Here is a 22726-nt window from a genome sequence, read left to right as displayed (position 1 = left end):
ACCGTGGCCGCAGCCCTTCCTCTTTTTTTCAATAAAACTTGTGGTAAATGTTACGCAATTGGGTCCTGTTTCCGTTCTGTTCCTGACACAACGAGGAGGTGTAATAAGTTAAGCAACGCTTTAAATAATGTTATGCCAGCATCTTTTTTTGTAAAATATTAAAGGGATGTTGTGTATTATTTAGAGAGGGGAAACTTAATTAATTGGAAAAAAACAACAACATTGATTTGGATAATATGCAAAACACAGAAACTCATATGAATGTGCATTTTAGGACAAAATTTGTATTTATTTTCACCTGTTGACATTACCGTCTGCCATCTTGGTGCTAAAGGTTACCCCCCCAAAAAACAAAAACGGGGCTGGGTAAAAAAATAATAAAAATGGTCACACAGTCTTCTTAGTCTGTAATCATTTTTCTGCTTTGTAGCATAGATTTTCGGTTGCACTACGCGATACGGCAACATCCAGTGGTCAAATGTTACACGGTGTCCCTTTAAGGCTGAGTGAGACAGGAGTATCAGCATTTTTAAGGTATTTTTATTCAAGATGGTAGCCGATACAACATCGCTCCAATTCTCATGGGAATCTTCATTATGAGGAACCCTATATTAAATGAATGGTTTTTGTTAAGTAATTCACCCAATAATAAGCAAACATATTATGTTGGGTTTCAAAGATACTTTTTAAAGGGATATTGTGTTTCATTTAACGCCTCCTAGTGGTAACAAATGTAATTAGTTAAAAAAAACAATTTTGATTTGGATAATATACAAAATACCTAAATTGTCATACAAACAAGCATTTTGTTTAAATATTCATAGGTCGAAACATGAGGCTCATCTAAAGGAAGCTTATATGATTGTCCACCATCTTGCAGTTAAAGGTACTCCCAAAATAGTAAAACCTTGTGAAAGGCTCGGCAAAAAAGAGGAGAAAATGGCGCGGTTTGGTCACGTTGGGTCTCTGTAGTTTGTAATCTTGCTTCTGCTTTGTAGCACTTATTTTCGGTTCTACTACACAATATCTCAACATCTACTGGTCAAATATTACTCAGTGTCCATTTAAAGCTGGGTGATAATGGAAACCAAGCATCAGTTTCGATTTTTTGACAAACAATTTTTGCCATTGGTGCAAATACTGGCATTTTTTAAGGTATTAGGACTAGTGATACTAGCCAAGACAGTATCTACCTCTTTCTAGTGGGTATTTTAATTATGAAGCACCTAATGTTAAAACAATGGTAATTTGCCATTACTTACATTCTATAACAAGAAAAAAATATATACAGCAATCCTTTGTTTATTGCATGGGTTGCGTTAAAAAAGTTACACACTAAAACCCTTTTTAAAAGCTCAAGAAATCGCATAACAAATAAAAGTACTGTGTATTTTTTTTCTTTTTTAAGAAATAACAACTGTACAGTCAAATTATAATAAGTGAGGAGCCTGTTTAGCCAATCAGAATGCAGAACACAATGCACGATGCAAATCCAAAACCGTGTAAAACACATTGTAGCAAGGGATTACTGTACTGGGATTTAACACTGGCTACAGTATGTTGTAACGGCATCAGTCTGAAAAATGAGGTATCAAAAATCCCTTGAAAGGCATTTAATCAATTGAAAGTAATGGAATTTTCCCTCCATTGATACCTTACTTTTCGTTGCAGTACATCATCTGTCTGTGTCACGTAGTCAGTGGTATTCAGACACTGCATTAATTATTTAGGCTTCTATTTGAGGAAGTCTTGGCTTGAATGGTGCCTTGTGAAAGCTTCCCCCTGCCCCAATCAATCCCCCCACCCTATGTGACACCCATGAAGAGGGTTTGGAATTTAGAAACGGTTGGCAGAATGGGAACATCGTCTCATTCGACTTTGAGAAAGGAGGCTGGGAAGTTGGGTTGACCGTACATAGAGCTGTGTTAAACACAGTGTGAAAAGTTGAAATAATAATTGGTCACTGGGGGCATCAAATTGTGCTCCGTGGCTTTCAAATGACTCCAGACACAATTCACAACTGCAAAAGAAAAAAATAAGTTCTGTATTTGCATACCCTACTCTGAGTGGGTGCACGCGTGAACAAACACAAAATGTGTTTTTACTGGCACTTCGCAAACACCATGATTCCAGAGAACAAGACTGAGACTCACAAATATTCTATCACAGCAGTGTTTCTCAACTAGTCTGACTTCAGGACGCACCATTCTGACCTAATGACGAGCTACCATCCAGACAAGAAGACATTTACACTTCTTATATGTATCTAATAAAATTATTTTTCACTTTAAGGCAGGGATATAGTATAATATATTCACCCTTAAAAATAATAGACCAGGAAAATCAAAACGACCTCATGTACCATACATACTCGCAAATAAGTCTACGTCGCATATACGTAAGCAACCACCTAAAATGTCATTATTACTCATTACACCCACCTGTGCCCGCTCGTTTGGCGCCAGCTCTTGCTGGTTAACTGGTTCCCAGTCTTACTTAAGCTCAGTCCTTTCACTTGCCTATGGTCAGTCCGTCAGCAAATCTCTATATTCACAAGGCAAGCATTTTTGACTCTGACTCCCGTCCATTCCTGATTACCCTGTTTGTCTCCTGCTACGACCCGTTTTTATACCTCAACCACGTTTTGATCTCCCGTCCCGGCTAACGACCTGATTTTACGTCTAATTACGCTCCGATCTCCCGCTCCGGAAGACCCACTTCCGCATTTGGAACACGCTCCGATCCCGTGAGCAGCTTGCTTCCCGCGCCCAGCGAGCATATGATCGCTGGCGCTGACTTTCCTCTATATTTCAATAAACTTGTGAGTAAACGTTACACAATTGGGCTTACCATTTGTGCTGGTTCTGACATAAAACTGCTTTAAAATAGCCAACTACCAAATTAAATCCAAAATATCAATCAAGCGTGTGCCTAAACATTGATATTTATGTACATTAAAAAATACAAAGAGTAACTTTCTGTCTGAAGGTTTTCTGTCGTGTGGTTTATTTGCATAACACAAAATAAGCAGTTTGGCAACAAGGTTAAGCATTTGTATTGACGCCCTATTATAATACAATGAAGTTTAGCTAAATTTACATTTCCAAACTTTATTTTCTGTAAGGTTTTAAAGGTTTTCTACAATGTGACTACTGGCTTAAAGGCTTCCTGGCAAGCTTTAAATAGTATTGTTATACATGTATACACCTGATAAAACAGTGAAACCAATGCTGTGTGCAAGGGTAGCCAAATATATTACTCAAGTAAAAGTATTGTTACCTCAGAATAATATGACTCAAGTAGAAGTAATATTTAGTCATCCAAATAATTACTTGAGTGAAAGCAATAAAGTACTTGGTGAAATAAATACTCAAGTACTGAGTAACTGTTTATTGGTGTATTTTTTTAATGAAATAAACAACCATTCAATAAGTTTATTAAATCATCAAAGTCAATTCTAAGAACAATAAATGACATGGTTATTCCAGTTCATTTAATAAACAACACAAAAACAATATCATAAATCAAAGAAATAAATTAAGAACAAGTACCACATTTAAATCCCCAGTACTTTTCTGACAAGCTAGCTCATGAACTCGTATAAATTGTGTGTGGCTGTGTGTGTTTCAGTCCGTGTGCAAAAAAAAAAAGGGAAAAAAATGTGGTGGGGAAAAGAGAAACAAAAAAGACAGGTTTTTGGGGGTCCTCTCAATCATTACCAATAAAAATGTAACATTATACATAAAATGGATTAATGATCTTGAAAAAAATATATTATTCGACAAAATTATAGTAGCATTATTTTTTCATTCATCTACAAGACAACACTGTGTTGTGTAACGCAAACTTAAACTTTGAAATTTTTGAACTGAGCAACCCTAATGTCAACTTCAAGCAACTCGAAATCTCTTGAAAACACAAAACAGAATGTTAATTAAAATATTGACTATTCAATGCAACAACAAATAAATTGTAATACAAGAATAAACTTTACATACGAAAACCCTGGAAAAAATATGTATCACTAATTCAGACTGGCCGGGAGTGAAGTTTAAACAGCACAGTCCCCCACAGAGATAGACAGACTTGTCCTTGCGTACTTAAGTAACGGCTTCAATGTAACGGAGTAAGAATATACTTTCTTCTTCACAAATCTACAAAAGTAAAAAGTAGGGTGATGTAAAAATATTCCAGGAAGTACAAAATTTCCCAAATTGTACTCAAGTAAATGTAACTGGTTACTACCCACTTCTGGTGTAATGTAATGATTTGAGATGCAGAAAATGACTTCCAGTGCTGCTTGGTAACTTAAAAGGGCAGTGTTTTATTATTTGACCAGTGGATGTCACTAAATGGTGTAGTGCAACCAAATGCACAAGGAAGAATACCAACTACGGAGACTCAAAGGGACCAAAATGCAGTATTTTACTTGTCTTTTATTTGTTTTATTGTTTTAAGTTTTTGAATTCCCATAGCAGACAATTACAGTATATCAGATACCTTTAGCATTTAGTTACGTAAAATAAGTACTTTTTTCTCCACCAATGATCATTTTTTTTAAATTTGTGTTTGTATAAAAGTTAAAGTTCTTTTAATGAATGAAGTTTGTTTTTTTACCACTAGGAGGGGCAAACTAATCTACAATGTCCCTTTAAGCACACCTTATCAAAAAGGTTTTCTACAGAAAAAGAAAGAATTTCCACTAAGGAAGTATTTTTTGTGTCTGTCTGGGCCAGGCCTGGCACTCGGGACCAGTTACTGATAAGGCCTTTGGGCATGGAAAGCACTATTTATACAATAAAAATGACGCCACCTGCACGGAACACAAAACACATTTAACTGCTCGATTGCAAACGACCTGAACCTTTGCGAATGTGAGCTACTGCGTACAAGTCTTAGATGACTGAAGGCAACGTTCACACCGACTGGTACTTTGTTGAGAAATAGGCATACTTTGCATATAAGATGTACAATCAGAGTTGACACTCAAAATAAGCAATGGCGAGTACATTCACAGTTTTTTTTTCTTTAACACAGTGGTATGTTGTGTACCTTCACAGTTCTGAGTGCAAGTATTTTTCCCTGTTTATGATTTCTCATATTTGTACCTAGTTTCTACAGTACACACTCCAAGATACATATAATGTAAATTTTAAGTGTAAATTCTGTTTATTGATATTTGAAATTCTGAGTATAATGTCACTGGTCATCACAAAGTCTGATTATCACCAGATTTGCTGGATTGTAAAATCAAAAAGAGAGCATACAGCAGTAAAAATAAACACTCAATGCTGCAATTCTAACATAAAGCAAGATTACATAAAAATATATTAGAGTGACTCAAATCAATTAAACTGGGTACAGTGGTGAAACAGTGTTTTTTAAAAATGGTCGACTCACAAGAAACCTAGTACAAGATCTAAAAGACTGCAGGTCTAACTTAACCACCCGAGCCTATGAAAGAGCCCTGGCAAAACAGACGTCCCAAAGAATATCACTGGTGACAAGAAAGAAAATAAGGTCTCATTTTATTAAAATCAATCATGGTATAGACCCAGTGTGTCCAGTTATTGGGGCTTCAGACAACAAATTTTACTTTTACTTGGAGAACATTACACATGGATTAATTAATCACAACAAAGTCAGTCAATCAACTCATTTATATCACAGATGGGTTTCCTGCTTTTTCTTTTGTTTTGTCTTTCTCCCTGAAATTGTGTTTAACTTCTCTCTTTGTATATACTCTCACTCACAAACCGACAGTACTTCCTGTTTAACAATGCTTCCTGTTTTATGGGAAAAAAGATTGTTGCCTTTAAGATTAAAGTTGGACTCCACCATTGACAACCATTTCTTGTTCTCCCTATCTATATCCAACCATCCATTATCTGCACTGCTTATCCTCTGTAGGGTCGCAGGGGTGCTGGAACCATCCCAGTTATCTTCGGGCAGTGGGCAGAGGACACACTGAACTGGTTTCCAGCCAGTCGCAGGGCACACAGAGACAGACAACTCACTCGCTCATTCACACCTAGGGACAATTTGTATCAATTAACCTCAAATGGATGTTTTTTTTGGAATGTGGGAGGAAACTGGAGTTCCTGGAGGAAACACGCGCAAGCACAGGGAGAACCTGCAAACTCCGCACAGGAAGGCAAGCAGCTGGATCTGAACACTTGACCTTAGAATTAACCACTCAGCTGCCATGCCACCCCCCTCTCTATTTGGTTTTGGTTTTGGGTTGGGTGGGGTTGGACTTTGGTTTGGTTTGGTTTAGTTGTACAAGGTTTAGTGTTAGGCACGTCCTACCTAGATCTATTACGAACAACAGTGATGTGAATAATAGACAAAAATCATAAACTATAGTAGAAAAGTCGTTTATTTTCAAATACTCATAAGTCAAGACATTTGTGTTGATTTCACATAACATGATGCTTGCCAAGTTAAAGCTCACATGATTGTCTTTATTCTTGCTTCAACAGTTACGCCCACGCCTTTGTGGAAAAACTCGGTAGATAAAATGAGAAGAAAAAATGGTGTGCTTTGGTCACTTTGAGTCTCTGTAGTTTGTATTCTTCCTTATGCTTTGTAGCACTCATTTTTGGGTGCACTATTTAATAAATCCAAATTCAAAATATTACACTATGTCCTTCAAAATTGTAATTTGTTTCTTTGGCTATAAAAAGGCAGGGTAAAAATACATGTTTAAGTATTATTATCATTTTTAGAAATAGCTGTAGGACAAAGAAAAATGATTGGCAGGTTGGAAATGGCCCCCTTTTAGCAGTGGTTTGAAAACATTTGCTGTACTTTACGTGGAACACATTTCTTCAAAGGAGATTTCATTTTTAGTGGATTAAAAACGGATGGGGTGCTACAAATCGCCACCTTGCCACTGCTTGGTCAAAACTGGCATCGAAAACCTTTAGGCCTGAAGCTCTTAGGATATTTTAGTTCCTGGATGACTTTCCGTGATAAATAAAGAATGTCCCGGTCATTCTGCTGTCTACCACAAAATCCTTTCGGCAACATATCATTTTGAAGCCACAAACTTGAGCATTTTTTTGAAAACTTTGCTTGGGAGTTGAATAAATTGGTGTGAGAATGTAAAGCCCATCAGTCAAAACACTGTAAGAAACCATTTTTTTTCACTTTATATACTAGAGTGGATATTGTCACCCTGAATTCATAAATTCATCAACCACTAGGGGTCTTCGCGTAAACAAATTTTTTTGTATCTCAATTTTGTTAAATTTGGTGAGAAGTTTTCATCTTTTGCTCTGTTTATTATTGGTGTTTGTTGTTTTGACTACAATGAACTGTTTACATCATCACTATCAGCCAATCTTGATGCTGCTCTTTCATTTTCAAACCCTTTAGGGTAGGATTTAGTGGAAAGTCTTTAGAACAGGTTGGAATCTTTTATTTGAGGTTTTTTGGTTTTGTCTTTCTGGTCAGTCTTAAACTCATCTCATTTCATTAGCTGCACCGCTTATCCTCAGTAGGGTCGCGGGGGTGCTGGAGCCCATCCCAGCAATCATCGGGCAGTGGGCAGGGGACACCCTGAACTGGTTGCCAGCCAATCGCAGGGCACAGACAACTCACTCGCTCAGTCACACCTAGGGACAATTTGGACTGGCCAATTCACCTGAAATGCCTTTTTTTGGAATGTGGGAGGAAACCGGAGTGCCCGGAGGAAACCCACGCAAGCACGGGGAGAACATACAAACTCCGCACAGGAAGTCTGGAGCTGGATTTGAACCCACGCAGGAGGTTCCCAAGACATGAACTGTGCCGCACATGCGCTAACCATTGCGCCGCCGTGCTGCCCAGTCTTAAACTCGATTTATGAATTACAATATTCTACCCTCGCGAAATGAGGTTGATTTTCATTTTTAGAAAGCTATTCATATTCAGTATAGTTTAAAGGCTTTGTAGCTCAGTGGTCAGAGCACTGGTCTTGTAAACCAGAGGTGATGCTTTCAATTCTCAACCCGGGCCTCATTTAACTATAATTAGATAGACTGACTGACTGTGTTAAGGAAATTCTGGACAGAATTTCTTCTGGTAAAGTAGCTCTTTTTAGAGTTATTGTAGACAGGTATCAATGGGATAGTGATGTCCCTGTTTTTGGTTTGGTCTTTCTAGTCAGTCTTAAACTCAACTGTTTCGAATGATAATCTTGTACTTGGGCAGAATTAGGTTGATCTCGATTTTTAGAAAGCTGTTAAGCATTGTTGGTAGGCCTTGTAGCTCAGCGGTAAGAGTACTGGTCTAGTAATCCAGGGGTCATGAGTTCAATTCTCACCAGGGCCTAGATTAAAGTCATTTAAATAGAGAAGGTTAATCTGACTGCATTAAAGAAATGCTGGACAAAAAGGTATTTGTTAATGTGAGCCTGGTTTAGGTTCTCTCCCTGTTCTCCTTGCAATTTCAAAACCCATTGATGTCTTTGCTCCTTACTTTGAGTCTTTACCAAACTTTAAACATACGATTTTAAAAACAGAATAAATTTATCATCTTTTAATTTAACATAAATGGATTTTGTGCACAAAGCAGTAAATATCAATACAGTAGATATCAACACATTCTCGGCCTTTATATGAAGGAACTTGACCTTTAGGATGAACCAGATTGACATTTTGAGTAAGGTCCTCTCATCCATTTACGTATTTTCGTCAGAGTTTGTCCTTGAGCTCACTAAAAGAGGACATAAGAAAATAATAATAATTATGAGTTGGTGCTCCGCTGGGGTAGAATGATTTCCAAATAAAATGACAGCATGTCATTCGTTTTTTATTACATATAGGCTGCATTGCAAGGACCCCATTGTTTGTCTATTAGGTTATTTCTTTGTTGACTTTTGCAGCAGCTATATGGCACACCTTTTCCCACTCTCCATGGCCTAATTTGTTCTTGTGTGATATTATCCAAAATGCAGTTAATAGTTCAGGCTTTTTTTCTTCCTCCACATATTTTCTCCAGACCATTTATTGCAATCAAGAGCCAGGTCAATCTAATACGCCCACGGCTGTTTGAGTTGGCTGTGCTCAACAAACTACATTAGCCAAGGGACAGTTTCTGAGCCAATCAAATTTTACATGAAGCAACCTGGCCCTGTCGTTTGTACTTGGGTTGGCAAAAACGAAAACATGTTACGAGTTCATAGCCAGTGTTGCTACCATTGCATTTTCGTAATATAACTGGAGTGTCACGGTTGCCCATTGCCCTCATTGCCCTAATTTGGGCCCGCTCGCTTTACGCCAGCTGTTGCTCGTTGCCTGATCAGCTTCCCTCCTATTTAAACTCAGTGCTCTCATTCACTCCTTGTCAGTCTGTCAACGAACCTCTGCACTTGCAAGACTTGTATTTTGACTCTGTCCGGTATCTTGCTCGAGTATCCAGTATCCGGTATTGATCACGTCTGTCCTGTTCTGGCCAGTATCCTGCTTGTTTATCCAGTATCCGGTATCGATGCCGTTTGTCCTGTCCTGTCCGGTATCTTGCTGTTGTATCCAGTATCTGGTATCGATCACCTATCGTGCTTACATCAAGAATGCCATAGAGGACTCAGTTATATGCAGTATCTTTGGAGAAATTGGAATAAACAAACAGTAATACTCAAAAGATTTGTGTTCTTAAAAATCACTAGGTAGTGGTCACACAAAATCGTTTTTGTACAGCCGACCTGACATTTTTACTCGGTGTTGAACTTTTAAAAGTAAATGTGCCTTTGCTCAGTAATTAAGTCTGTTGAATGGGAATTGAGTCCTGGTCTGGTTCCAGCAGCATGCAGACGAAACAGTGTTTTACTGGCTTATTCACTCCTATTCTGGGATTCTCTGGGGCAATACTCCGATAAGGGAACATGGGACTGGATTCTTGATTGCCGAGCTTCGAAATATCGATGTAAGCCTCCTCGTTTGACTCATATCTCATACACGTGTCCCACTTATCTTTCTTGACATGCCGTGATTTCCCATCTTAGACAGCTCAAGTCTCAGACTAATCTGAAAGATGAAGTACAAGCAAAGAGGCATGCTTGTTGGCGTTATAGAGCAACAGCTGCCTGCAGCTATGGCGCAAAGAATTCACTACACCTGCATTCATCTCCATTCTTTTGTCTTCCTTTGCCATGTCTAATCACTTTACGCTGGAAACAGCAAAGACCTGCAGGGTAGAGTCCTGCTCAAAGGGCAGCAAAAGCATAAAAGTACCTCCTAACAAGAGTTGTTTTTATCATATCTATCTGCAATATGCAACTGTGTAGCGCAGAGGTGACAAACTGATTTTAGCTCGAGGGTGACATGGTAGAAAAAAGACTCTCAGAGGGGCCAAATTAGTAGATCAAACAGAATCTCTTAATTTACTAAGATCTTCAACAGATTGTATTTCAGCTTTCCTTGCTACACCTGATATTCTAGTTGTTCTATGCTATAAACTAGCTGCATTTTGTAAGATGGGCAAAACATTTATCAACAGCTACTCATGAAGAAGTGTCACAAAACTATCCATCATCAAGTTGTCGGCAATATGGTACTTGCATAAAAAGATGCTGGATTTCAGGTGGGCTCTTGAAAGCCGTTGACAATTTTGAGTTCATGTGTTTGTGTTCACATTTAAACTGATAAAAATAGAAATAAAAAACCCTCATCACATTTCCCCTTGAGGAGGTTTTGTACGATTGAAGATTCCTCCTCACAAGGACTTTCACACTGCTACGACAAGAAAACTGATATTCACACTCTCAGAAACAGTCGCACAAAATTTCACATGGAGATTATTTGATCAGAAAACTGGAGCATTTCATGTTTATCTATTTCAACAATGCGCGACTTAGGCTCTGGTTGCACAGTGAGTGATCACGAGTCCCCAAGCTATGTTAATTTATGGTGTGATAACACCCATAGTTTACAGAGATCACGTTATGATGATGATGATGGGAATCGGAGGCAGAGAATACAAATGAATAGAAAATAAGTCATGGTGAAGTGATGGAAGACTGATAGGAAGCAGGCTCAAAATATGGATTTAACCACTTGTTCTTCTAAAATTGAGTGCACAAATCGCATAACTGGACTTTTTTGTTGTTTGTTTTATCAAACATGGTACCTGAGAACATGAGGCACGGGTGTATTGCATGAAAACAAGATAAGGGAGTAAGGACATGTTTATTATCTTGGCTGAATTTAGCCTCTAATTGGTTGCATGAAAGTAGCTTAAATATAGCTTGGCTAAGTTCCTATGGTGATTTATTCTCTATAGCTAGCTACATCTGGCACTTGTACTGTCAATCTTGTAAAAATGAATGAGCATTTTCATGAACTTTATGTTTTCTATTGTCTTAACCTATTAACAGTCCCGCAAAATTCGACTAAAAATCCGATTTGGAGAATATGGACTGTTTTGGTCTTTTTCGAAGGGTAATGCGATGAAGTTTTTTTACAAACTAAAATAATCACTGCAAGTACTACAAACATTAAGTAATCTAAGTTGGAACACACTTGAATAGAAGGTTTTTATTCTCGCCTGTTTTTTTTTGCAATCACATTCCAGCAAAAGAGTGTAGCATGGACATCTTAGCAAGAAAACAGATGGGACAATAGCATGAAGCCTTACCTGGTCCCAAATAAAAATCACAATCTGAAGTCATATTCTTTGTTTTTTACACATTTTCAAAGTGTTTCAAATAGTGCCTATTCAGCTAATTTCTAGATATCGTGAAAGAGTTTTTAATGTTTGACTTAACTTTCCAGAGGTCGACCGCCAATTGTGCACACTTGTGCTAATCCCGTGTAAAAATGGATCTAGAGTTCCATTACGCACATTTCTTTTCGGCTCTGATTTGAATACACCCTGTGGAATTACGTAAATTTATGTTGACAATCACATTGGCTAACCATGCGTCAAAAAAAAAAAGAAAAAGAAAAAAAGAATTAACCCAATTGGCTGAACATCTTTTAAACCACAATTGTCATGTTCATTTTCTCAATACAGGCATTCATAGGCTATGGCAGGCTAAGGACCGTATACTTTTGTATTGGAAACTATTACAGTCAATTTACTTTTCTAAGCAATTATGGGAGACCAATCACAACAAAGATTGGCAAACAATGCAGGAATAGTTTTAGCCATTTTTTTCTTTTATTTGTTTTTTTATCCGTCTGCATTATAGTGTTTGGGGTTATTATTTTACACAGTTAGATTCACTGGACTGTCCTGACTGTAACAAGACCATGTATACGGAGAATCCTTTCATCAGCTGACTATCAAAGCATGTTAATGGAGAGCTATGCCGGCTTTATAGTTTTCGGGTATATTGTTTCAGACTGATGATGATGTTTCTGTGATGAGTATATTTTGAAATTTCTCGAATCCCAAGAGTTTAAGCTTTCCAATAACATGTGGCATGACTTATTTCAGTGACTGGTGGTATTTGCTTCTCACCAGTCCCATATTTTTACATATAGACTATATTGTCATATTCTTAAATTATGTTGACTGTAACCACAAGAGTCATGTTATAGTATTTATGTTGTAAATATATTCCTGTCAGGCCATGTGTTTTATTGCTTTGTCAAGTAAGAATGCTTGTCGAATTGCTATAAAAACTTTGATGAATTTATGTCATTGCTGTTTTGAAATTCTAAAAAGTGACCCAAAAACTTGAAAATGAAATATTCAACAAGGGTAAAAAAGTATATACAGGCCCAAATCCTAATCATCTCTTCCATCATCAAAATGACATGCCCTTTTTAGGAGGACGTTCTGGACGAAGAATCCTTAAATAGCTGTTGATCAGCCTCCACAAAGACGATGCACAACAATTTTCCGTTTTCTGATCTGTGATTCTGAGATCGATCCATATATTTAAAGGATGCCGTGAACGAGCATTTGTCCCCAATGACTACAGCTGGCTTGACGTAGCTGCAACTTTTCATCCTAGCTCGGCGAAAGTGCAACTGATTAAGCCAAAATAAGCCAGTCAGACTCGATCAAGCTGCACTTCTTCAGTCAAACTTGATTTCTATATTCCACTTTCTCGCAATAATCTCGAGCTAGAACTTGCACCTAGGAGTAATTACACTTGAATTGTTTGGAATTGGGGGGAAAAATCTACTTCATTTCTTTTACATTTTGTGCAGAAAAGGATTGTGGGCTAGAAATGAGCAAAGTATATTTAAAATTAACTGCCAAATGGGTGATCTATTGCACATGATTCCAAAATGTTTGTTTAAGTGCTACAAAGATTCAGAGGAATTGGTGTACGCTCTTATCACATTGCATTCACATGTCTTGGAATTATGACTGTATAATAATGATTATCATTAATTATTACTACTATTTATTATTATTATTATTTTCATTATCATTATCATCATTATTATTATTATTATTGTTATTATTGTTATTATAATATTAATATTTAATACTATCCGTGACAAAATAAATACCTGCTTTTAATTGGTCTTCTTTCTTCCACCAAAATGTCAGATGTTTGTGAAGCATGTCGTTCCAAAAAATGGCTCATTGGGCTTTTTTTAATTAAATCCTATCTGTGCCAACTTTAGATAAGCACTTTGCAATTCTGCATGCTAGGCTTATGGAAAAGGTCCTTGTTAGACATTGCTCAGTTCGGAGGCAAGGCTTTTTTAAATAAATCAATGAATCTGATACCATCTCAGTATTCATCGAACGTGACATGGGTGTTCATTTTTAGAATAAAGTGGTTGTTAAGATAGATAGATAGATAGATACTTTATTCATCCCCGCAGGGAAATTCACAGCTTGTTTTAGTTTCATTGTGTGATAATAGATTTAACTAAAAGCTTTTGATAAACTGACATTAGGCTCCTTTTTAGATGGAGACAGTGCTATTACCTTTAACTGCTTTGCAGATGCCAGTCGAATTTACAGAATGTGCTACTGAGCATAAAGGATCTCTTCTCGCAGATTCTTCATAGTACTGCACATCTTGAATTTCCATAACAAAAAAGCGAATCAATCATTTCAGAAAAAAGATGCCGTCAATCTGAATGCAGAATGGATTGTTCTGTTTTTCTGTAATTTTGGGGTTGAAGATCAAATGGGCCATTTGCGCCTTAGTGGGCCATTTAAGACTGGAATTTAGCCAACTCTGGGCCAATTGTAGCAGCACCCCTCATTTGCATTAAAATATATGCGGTTCAAACCGTAGGGCCTCCCATTGCAGAAGCAAATGAGCTTGTTTGCTTTAGAGAGATGAATTTGTGCGAAATTGTGCATTCTACAAAGCACAAATCCTCCCGTTGCATGAAAAAGTCAGGTGCACGAGTGATGAGGGCAATTTGAAACTGCTGCACCCCCAATCGCGCTCTTTTGTGCTGATGTACCTCATAAAGCTTGCTTCAATTCAACCAAGCCCCTGTGCAACTCACCTCATTCTGTCCATCATGGACTGTTACAAGCATGCTGCCCCAGCAGTTACCATTTGGCAACTAAGGCCCAACTGGGTTAGGTGCTGAGAGTCTCATGGTTCAGAGCAAAATGAAAGAAACAGATCAACATATGTTCATGTTTTCCAAATTCAGAAGTACAAGCAATGCTTTGATCCACATCCTTATAATCATTAACAAATATTAAATTTAATCTATACAGGACATTCCTATGGGTCATGGGTTAGCAAACGTTTTGAGTCATGGCCCAGGTTGAGTTAAAAAGATTCCGCCTAGTGTCTGGTCCACAAGGAAGAAAATTATTTGAGTTTTCTTTTGTACCTGCCTATACAAAGTATATTACAGAACATATATTTCTCATATTGTCGCTACGATTTCCAAACGACCTATCTCAATTTTTAGCTCCAACCAAAACCTGAACACTAACCCTAGGCCCAACTAAAACGCTAACCCTAGCTCAAAACAAAACCCTTATTCTGGTTCCAACTCTAAAAACCATAAGCCCCTAAGCATAGAATTTGTACTGGTTTAGGTGTGGATTAAGCACACAACCCTGTGTTTATATGGGAATGATTCTTAAAGTTGAGCACCAAGCGATGTGAATAAATCAAAAAATGGTTCAAATGGTGGGTTACCTCAACCAAAGCTCCAACCAAAACCCTAACCCCATATCCAACCAAAACCATAGCATTAACTTAAGCTCCAACCAAAAACCTAACTTTAGCTCCAACCCTAAAATATGTACTAGCTTAGCTAGGGATTGAATCCAAAAACCCATAGACATATGAAAAGCATCCAACCAGTTGAGCCACAAGTCAGGTAAATGGATTCAAAGTCAGATGGTGATCATCCCTAGCCTCACAAACCAAAACCAAAACACGAGCACCAACCCTACAACCCTAAGTCCCTCACACTAGGCCCTTGGGGTTTAAACGCAAAACCCCGTGAGTGTATGTACAGCATCCTACCAGTTGAGCTACTGTATGAGCAATGCGGAAAGGTGCAAATTGGTTCAAATGGTAGGTAACCCTAACCCATGCTCCAACCAAACCCCAATACAAACCCTAACTCCAACAGAAACATTATCCTTAGCTCCAAATAAATCTCTAACCCTAGCCCTAACCCTCGCTACAATCAGAACCCTTATCCTAGTTCAAACCCTAAGCATAATTAGTTTACCTACCTATATATAAAATATTTTTTAAACTACACAAATCCAAAAACTTGACCCATGTACTGAAGGTTGTCAGAGTAACTTTTACTGCCATCTGGCATATGCGAAGGTACAGCTTGAGCCACATTTATCATAGCTAGATTGTATAACATTCATTTCATTCAGTCAATCACTGTACAGACATACAATGCATATTAAAGTGTACAGTCAGATTCCTTCCCACTCCTTGATCTAAATATACTGCATGTGTATCCATCTCAGCAAATACATTCCAAATCAAGAAGACGTTCAATTGTGGCGCTAAAGAAAAGGGTTTAATTTGCATAACCCTTCATTCCTGACATACATTGGTTTTGCTATTTACACATCTTTATTCTGTACTTGGTTCACTTTTAAATGTAAGAACTTAAGGGTCAAACGAGGTACTATATTTTCTGGAGTTCAACCTATTCTAAAATACCTCCCTCAGCCATTTTTTAAAAATAAATATCCAAGGTTGCAAAAGCAGAGCAACCCTCAAGGGTTTGAAAATCGAGAAACAGCAACATGATTTGCGGATAGGGACAATGGTGTAAACAAATGAACAACAGTGTGCAATAATAGTACATTTTTAACTTATTATTTTTTATTTTTTAAACAAATAAATACAATTATATATTTTTGGAATGGTCTTGGAATTACAAGGCCAGATCACAAACGTATATTATTAAGAAAAAGGTTTCCTCAAGATGCAGTTAATACAGGGAGTGCAGAATTATTAGGCAAGTTGTATTTTTGAGGATTAATTTTATTATTGAACAACAACCATGTTCTTAATGAACCCAAAAGTCTCATTAATATCAAAGCTGAATATTTTGGAAGTTGGAGTGGGGCTTTTTTAGTTTTAGCTATTTTAGGAGGATATCTGTGTGTGCAGGTGACTATTACTGTGCATAATTATTAGGCAACTTAACAAAAAACAAATGTATACCCATTTCAATTATTTATTTTCATCAGGGAAACCAATATAACAGCTCAACATTCACAAATATACATTTCTGACATTCAAAAACAAAACAAAAACAAATCAGTGACCAATATAGCCACCTTTCTTTGCAAGGACACTCAAAAGCCTGCCATCCATGGATTCTGTCAGTGCTTTGATCTGTTCACGATCAACATTGCGTGCAGCAGCAACCACAGCCTCCCAGACACTGTTCAGAGAGGTGTACTGTTTTCCCTCCTTGTAAATCTCACATTTGATGAGGGACCACAGGTTCTCTATGGGGTTCAGATCAGGTGAACAAGGAGGCCATGTCATTAGTTTTTCTTCTTTTAGACCCTTTCTTGCCAGCCACGCTGTGGAGTACTTGGATGCGTGTGATGGAGCGTTGTCCTGCATGAAAATCATGTTTTTCTTGAAGGATGCGGACTTCTTCCTGTACCACTGCTTGAAGAAGGTGTCTTCCAGAAACTGGCAGTAGGACTGGGAGTTGAGCTTGAGTCCATCCTCAACCCGAAAAGGCCCCACAAGCTCATCTTTGATGATACCAGCCCATACCAGTACCCCACCTCCACCTTGCTGGCGTCTGAGGCGGACTGGAGCTCTCTGCCCTTTACCGATCCAGCCACGGGCCCATCCATCCGGCCCATCAAGACTCACTCTCATTTCATCAGTCCATAAAACCTTAGAAAAATCCGTCTTGAGATTTTTCTTGGCCCAGTCTTGACGTTTCAGCTTGCGTGTCTTGTTCAGTGGTGGTCGTTTTTCAGCCCTTCTTACCTTGGCCATGTCTCTGAGTATTGCACACCTTGTGCTTTTGGGCACTCCAGTGATGTTGCAGCTCTGAAATATTGCAAAACTGGTGGCAAGTGGCATCTTGGCAGCTGTACGCTTGACTTTTCTCAGTTCACTGGCAGTTATTTTGCGCCTTGGTTTTTCTACACGCTTCTTGCGACCATGTAACGCTTGATTGTTCGATGATCACGCTTCAGAAGCTTGGCAATTTTAAGAATGCTGCATCCCTCTGCAAGATATCTCACTATTTTTGACTTTTCAGAGCCTGTCAAGTCCCTCTTCTGACCCATTTTGCCAAAGGAAAGGAAGTTGCCTAATAATTATGCACACCTGATATAGGGTGTTGATGTCATTAGACCACACCCCTTCTCATTACAGAGATGCACATCACCTGATATGCTTAATTGGTAGTAGGCTTTCGAGCCTATACAGCTTGGAGTAAGACAACATGCATAAAGAGGATGATGTGGTCAAAATACTCATTTGCCTAATAGTTCTGCACTCCCTGTAGTTTGAGGAGAAAATAAACTTGTTGATTTGTACTTTTATGATGTGGCAAATTTGGAAAAATAATTCAGAAATTTACAACAAAAAGTATGCATAATAACGAGATGTCGCATACTAATAGATGTATTTCCCTGTTTTAAGTTTTACATTTTAAAGAGAACAGAATAGGACAAAAATCCTCAATATAAGAAAATTCAAGCTGTTGTAAAGGTCCTCCCCCGAGCCTTTTTTTTAAATTAAATCTCCCGAGTTACAAAAAGCAAATTTGTCTTAAAGGGTGTGTTTATCAAATAACAGCAACACTATTGACTGATAATGACCATTATGTAAACAGTGCATAACAGCCAAAATAACAAACAAAATGAGGTATAATAGTCAAAATAATGTACTGGCATTCTATGCAATCTCCTTTGCAGGTGTCCAACACAAAAAAACAGAAGAAACTTATCAGGGTTACAAGAACAAATATCTTTAGATTTTTAAGCCCCGTCACAATAAGTTATAGGCATTAATATAATGATATATTACCTGTGCAATGGCTTTTCTTATAAAATAAAAGTTATTTTGGTGAGTGCAATTATCACTTGGTGAGTTCCAACACCAGACTGTCAGTCGGAACATTCACGAATTCAACGAAAAAACCTCCAGCATTTGAATGTTTCTTTTTCAAAAGATTGATGATCCCAAAAACAAATATAATTTAAATGGTCATGCTGTTCAACTAAGGGAGCACAAAAGCCATTATTATCAATGCACTGCATTGAAAAGTTACTTCAACAACCATTTGAATATGTAAGCCACTTCCATTGCAATAACAACAAGCTTTGTGAGTTCAATGAAAATCTGACTCATCTGTAAAAGCGACTGATATTTTGGAGAGGGGAGCTTGTTAAAACAATTTAGATCAAAAGCAAGCAAGCGCGAAACGGTTGACTAGCGCCAGGAAGGCTTGCCCATCCACGATTACATGCACAGGCAGGATTTGTTTTGGGGCTTTTTTTTACTTATAAGGCAATCCAGGAAATGCATATTACAACTGAGAGCTGTGTCATTTTATTCATCTACTGGCTACAGTTTTACACTGAGAAGACATTATCAATTTACAGTGGTACCTCTTTATACGACCACCTCTAGAGACAGGAATTTTGGTTTTTAATTTTGTTTTTAAAAGAAATTTAATAAAAATAATACTCGACGCAGATAAGAAATTCCATTTCACGAGCAGTTCCAGGGGCTACAAGTAGTAACCACTCACCACTTGGGACTGCTTACCGCCAGCATCGGCTCGTCCAATTTGCACATGCAAACTACTCAAGGCAAAAAAAAATAAAAAGTGCTGTGAAAATCTTTGTATGTACTTTCATTTAAAGTTAGTTACTTTAAATGTATGTGTAGAGTAAGTGCTTACGTACCATTAAGTCTCGCCATGTTATTCTTGTCAACCTCGCCAATTGTTCCCCTTATTAAGGATTGCAAATCTTCCTTATTAAATGATAACCAACTCATTGAGGACACTAATCACAGCAACACAGACTATGTAGAAAACGCAAAAATTTTAGCAATCTCGTCGTCTGCTACCGGTGACAGAGACAACTCAGATGAGAGCCGAAATGGGGAAGACGAGATCGGCCCTATAAAAAAAGAAAGACATCTGTATAAAAATTGTTATGCGGCGTACACAATGTGAAATGATTGAAAAACGTCTCATATACCAGAAAAATGTAGAAGTTGACAGGTATGCAATCTCACTGACTCCTTGCAACCACCCCCTCTTTATCCGCACTTGCACACTTACGTTACACCACTGAAAATTCTATTAATATCCTCTCATTTATCTTCATCTCATCTCATTAGCCGTACCGCTTATCCTCATTAGGGTCGCGGGGGGGCTGGAGCCCATCCCAGCCATCCTCAGGCAGTGGGCAGGGGACACCCTGAACTGGGTGCCAGCCAATTGCAGGGCACAAAGGGACGGACAACTCATTCGCACCCAGGGACAATTTGGACCGGCAAATTCACCTGAAATGCATGTTTTTGGAATGTGGGAGGAAACCGGAGTGCCCGGAGGAAACCCACGCAAGCACGGGGAGAACATACAAACTCCGCACAGGAAGTCTGGAGCTGTATTTGAACCCACGACAGGTTCCCATGACATGAACTGTGCCGCACAAGCGCTAACCACTGCGCCGCTGGCTGCCCTCATTTATCTTATTACTGTATTTAATGTATGTTTAGTCATTATTTGAATGTGTTTTATAGCTATTTAGGGTTCACTTGCATACTTTTGGGAGGACGGAACCGAAGTAATTAGTTTTTGATTACATCAGAAAACATTACATGAGCTATGAACACGATCCTGGGACCAATCAGCTCGTAAGAAGAGGGAGCCCACCACTGTATCGTTTTCGTATTGGTGTGGGACAGCTGGGGTTTGCTTAGAAATACAAAGGATGAAACACTGAGCATTTTATTTGAAACATTTTAAAGAGGTCAGATTGTATCTGGATACATCACAGAGTGCTCTTAAAACCCAGAAGCAAAGCCCTTTGTATATAAATAAAATGTCAATATTACTCTCCCTTTAGTTGTGCTAATCCCAACTGATTTTGTCGTTATTTTAAAATTTCAAAGCAAGGCAGCTGCGGTTTGTCCCATAAAATCCAACCAAGATCCTTGAGAAGATCATCTGAGAAGGGAGCTCGAGAAACAAGCTATTAGTTCCAAGGGCAGCTTTTATCTTGCAGTAAACTGAAAACAATACCCGTAGATTGCAGGGCCGGGACACAAAAGGCGGGACTATTCCCTTAGCAGGGGAATGATATCAAATTAAATCCATCTTCCCTCCTCTTCCAACCCAACCTCGTACTCTGCTAAAGGACGAGTAAAAGAAGTAGGACACGAAAGGTGGCCAAGGTCAATTCATTTATTCCCTCTTTTCTGTTTGGAACAGCAACTGACATTCCTTCTAACCATGGTAATCTTGAGAAGTTCCGAATGACTCAAAATTGGCAGTGTTAAATAAAAGAAGCCTGTCAAAATTTAAACTTGTAGATCAAATCCAGCTACCGAACTTACTGTGCGGAGTTTGTATGTTCTCCCCGTGCTTGCGTTGGTTTCCTCCGGGCACTTCGGTTTCCTCCCACATTACAAAGACATGCATTTCAGGTGGATTGGCCGGTCCAAATTGTCCCTAGGTGTGAATGAGCGAGCGAGTTGTCTGTCCCTGTGTGCCCTGCGATTGGCTGGCAACCAGTTCAGGGTTTCCCCTGCCCACTGCCCGATGATTGCTGGGATGGGCTCCAGCACCCCCGCGACCCTACTGAGGATAAGCGGTGCAGCTAATGAGATGATATAAGACCAATGTATTATTGCAAAGGTTGTATGGCCTACAAACGTAATTTGTTTTTACAACAATTCTTTCACAAGATTTCCATTTCTTTTTTTTCCTGGTATCTTTTGTCGCATAATACTAACATTTTTGGGGGCTTATTTAGTCGGTTGCACAATACACAACTGTATTTAATCACATTTTTGACCCCCGCGACCCTACTGAGGATAAGCCGTGCCAGAAAACAACAACATTATTTTATGAGCTCTCAAGACATACAGCCAAAAATGGGTCTATTGGTGTGACACCTTGACTATAAACTGTAGTTGAAACTGTCCCCTTTGTATACTGGACAGAACCCATTTAAATATCATTGCTACATCTGCACGTACCAAACGTGGTTAAAACAAATAAAATATGGATTGACACAAAGAAGATCTGTTACGGTGAGATTTGGTATCCGAGGCATATATACTTTGGAAAAGAACCAAACTTGCAAGGAGAACAGGAGAGGACTGTAAAAACAATACCCAGATAAGAAAATTCCTATCTGATCTGCCCTAAAGAGTGTAGCAATCAAAGAACAGAAGCATGATTGACCAATACTGACAATCATGTAAGCAGTGCATAATAGTTAAAATAACGAACAAAAACAAAAGTGAGCAACAAATAAGAAATAATGACCAACTGTGGCATCCTTTGCAGGTGTCAAATATTAAAAACAAAAACAAGCAAAATAAAAGTATTATCCTGCAACTTGAGCTGTAAAAGACTGCTACCTGAGTTCTGGGCAAGTGATGTATTTTTTTCTTAACAGCAAGTGAAGTGAGTCAAATCTCTCCAAAATAAAATAAATGCCCATTAAAAACAGGATTTACCAATCCCCACCACACATTTGAGAGAGTGATAAAAAGTGTACAGCGTTGTTATACTAGTCTCTGACGCAAAGGCCTGAAAAGTGGCTACACTTTGTATTTGTCTTCTAAAGGCAAATTAGATAAGACTCTTGAGAACATGCTCAACTTTATTTATCCTTTATAGAGCATATTCTTTTATGATTTTTTTTTTTAGCACAAAACAATACAGGTTACGTATACAAGGCTCAAACATACTTATGCAAACCTTATACATACAAAATATAGCAATGAAGCAACTTACGAACAAATTCAACTTACAAACAATTGTCTGTCTGTTGAATTTGTTCGTAAGTTGTTCCAGTGTTATATTTTGTATGGAATGTACTGTATGTTTAAGGTTTATATAAGTATGTTTAAGGCTTGTATAAGTAACCTGCATTGTTTTGAAACTGAAAAATAAATATTTCATAAAATAATATGCTCTGTAACATGACAAAGCAGGCTGAATTATATGGCATAGTACTGAAAAACAAAGCTACACATTAGGCATTGACATTCTGTGGTCTGTGAAGCCATTTGTGACTCCTTCTGATTAAGGGCGTCAAAAAAAAACATGACTTGACTATAAAGATAAACAAAGTTAAGTTT

At 38.1% G+C, this 22726-nt stretch overlaps 1 protein-coding gene and 1 non-coding gene across 3 annotated transcripts in view; one reads left to right on the top strand and one right to left on the bottom strand.

Moving 5' to 3' along the window:
• Nucleotides 1-22726, bottom strand: part of kank4 (KN motif and ankyrin repeat domains 4) — a 122368-nt gene that overhangs the window by 57247 nt on the left and 42395 nt on the right. The gene's annotated exons all lie outside the window — the stretch shown is intronic.
• trnat-agu (transfer RNA threonine (anticodon AGU)) lies at nucleotides 8244-8316 on the top strand. The gene has a single exon. It is a non-coding gene; the product is annotated as a tRNA-Thr (tRNA).

Source organism: Urocampus carinirostris, chromosome 12 (genome assembly GCF_059441175.1).
Source record: "Urocampus carinirostris isolate Australia breed hairy pipefish chromosome 12, RoL_Ucar_1.0, whole genome shotgun sequence".
Taxonomy (NCBI): domain Eukaryota; kingdom Metazoa; phylum Chordata; class Actinopteri; order Syngnathiformes; family Syngnathidae; genus Urocampus; species Urocampus carinirostris.
This window is presented reverse-complemented; position numbering and strand designations above follow the sequence as displayed.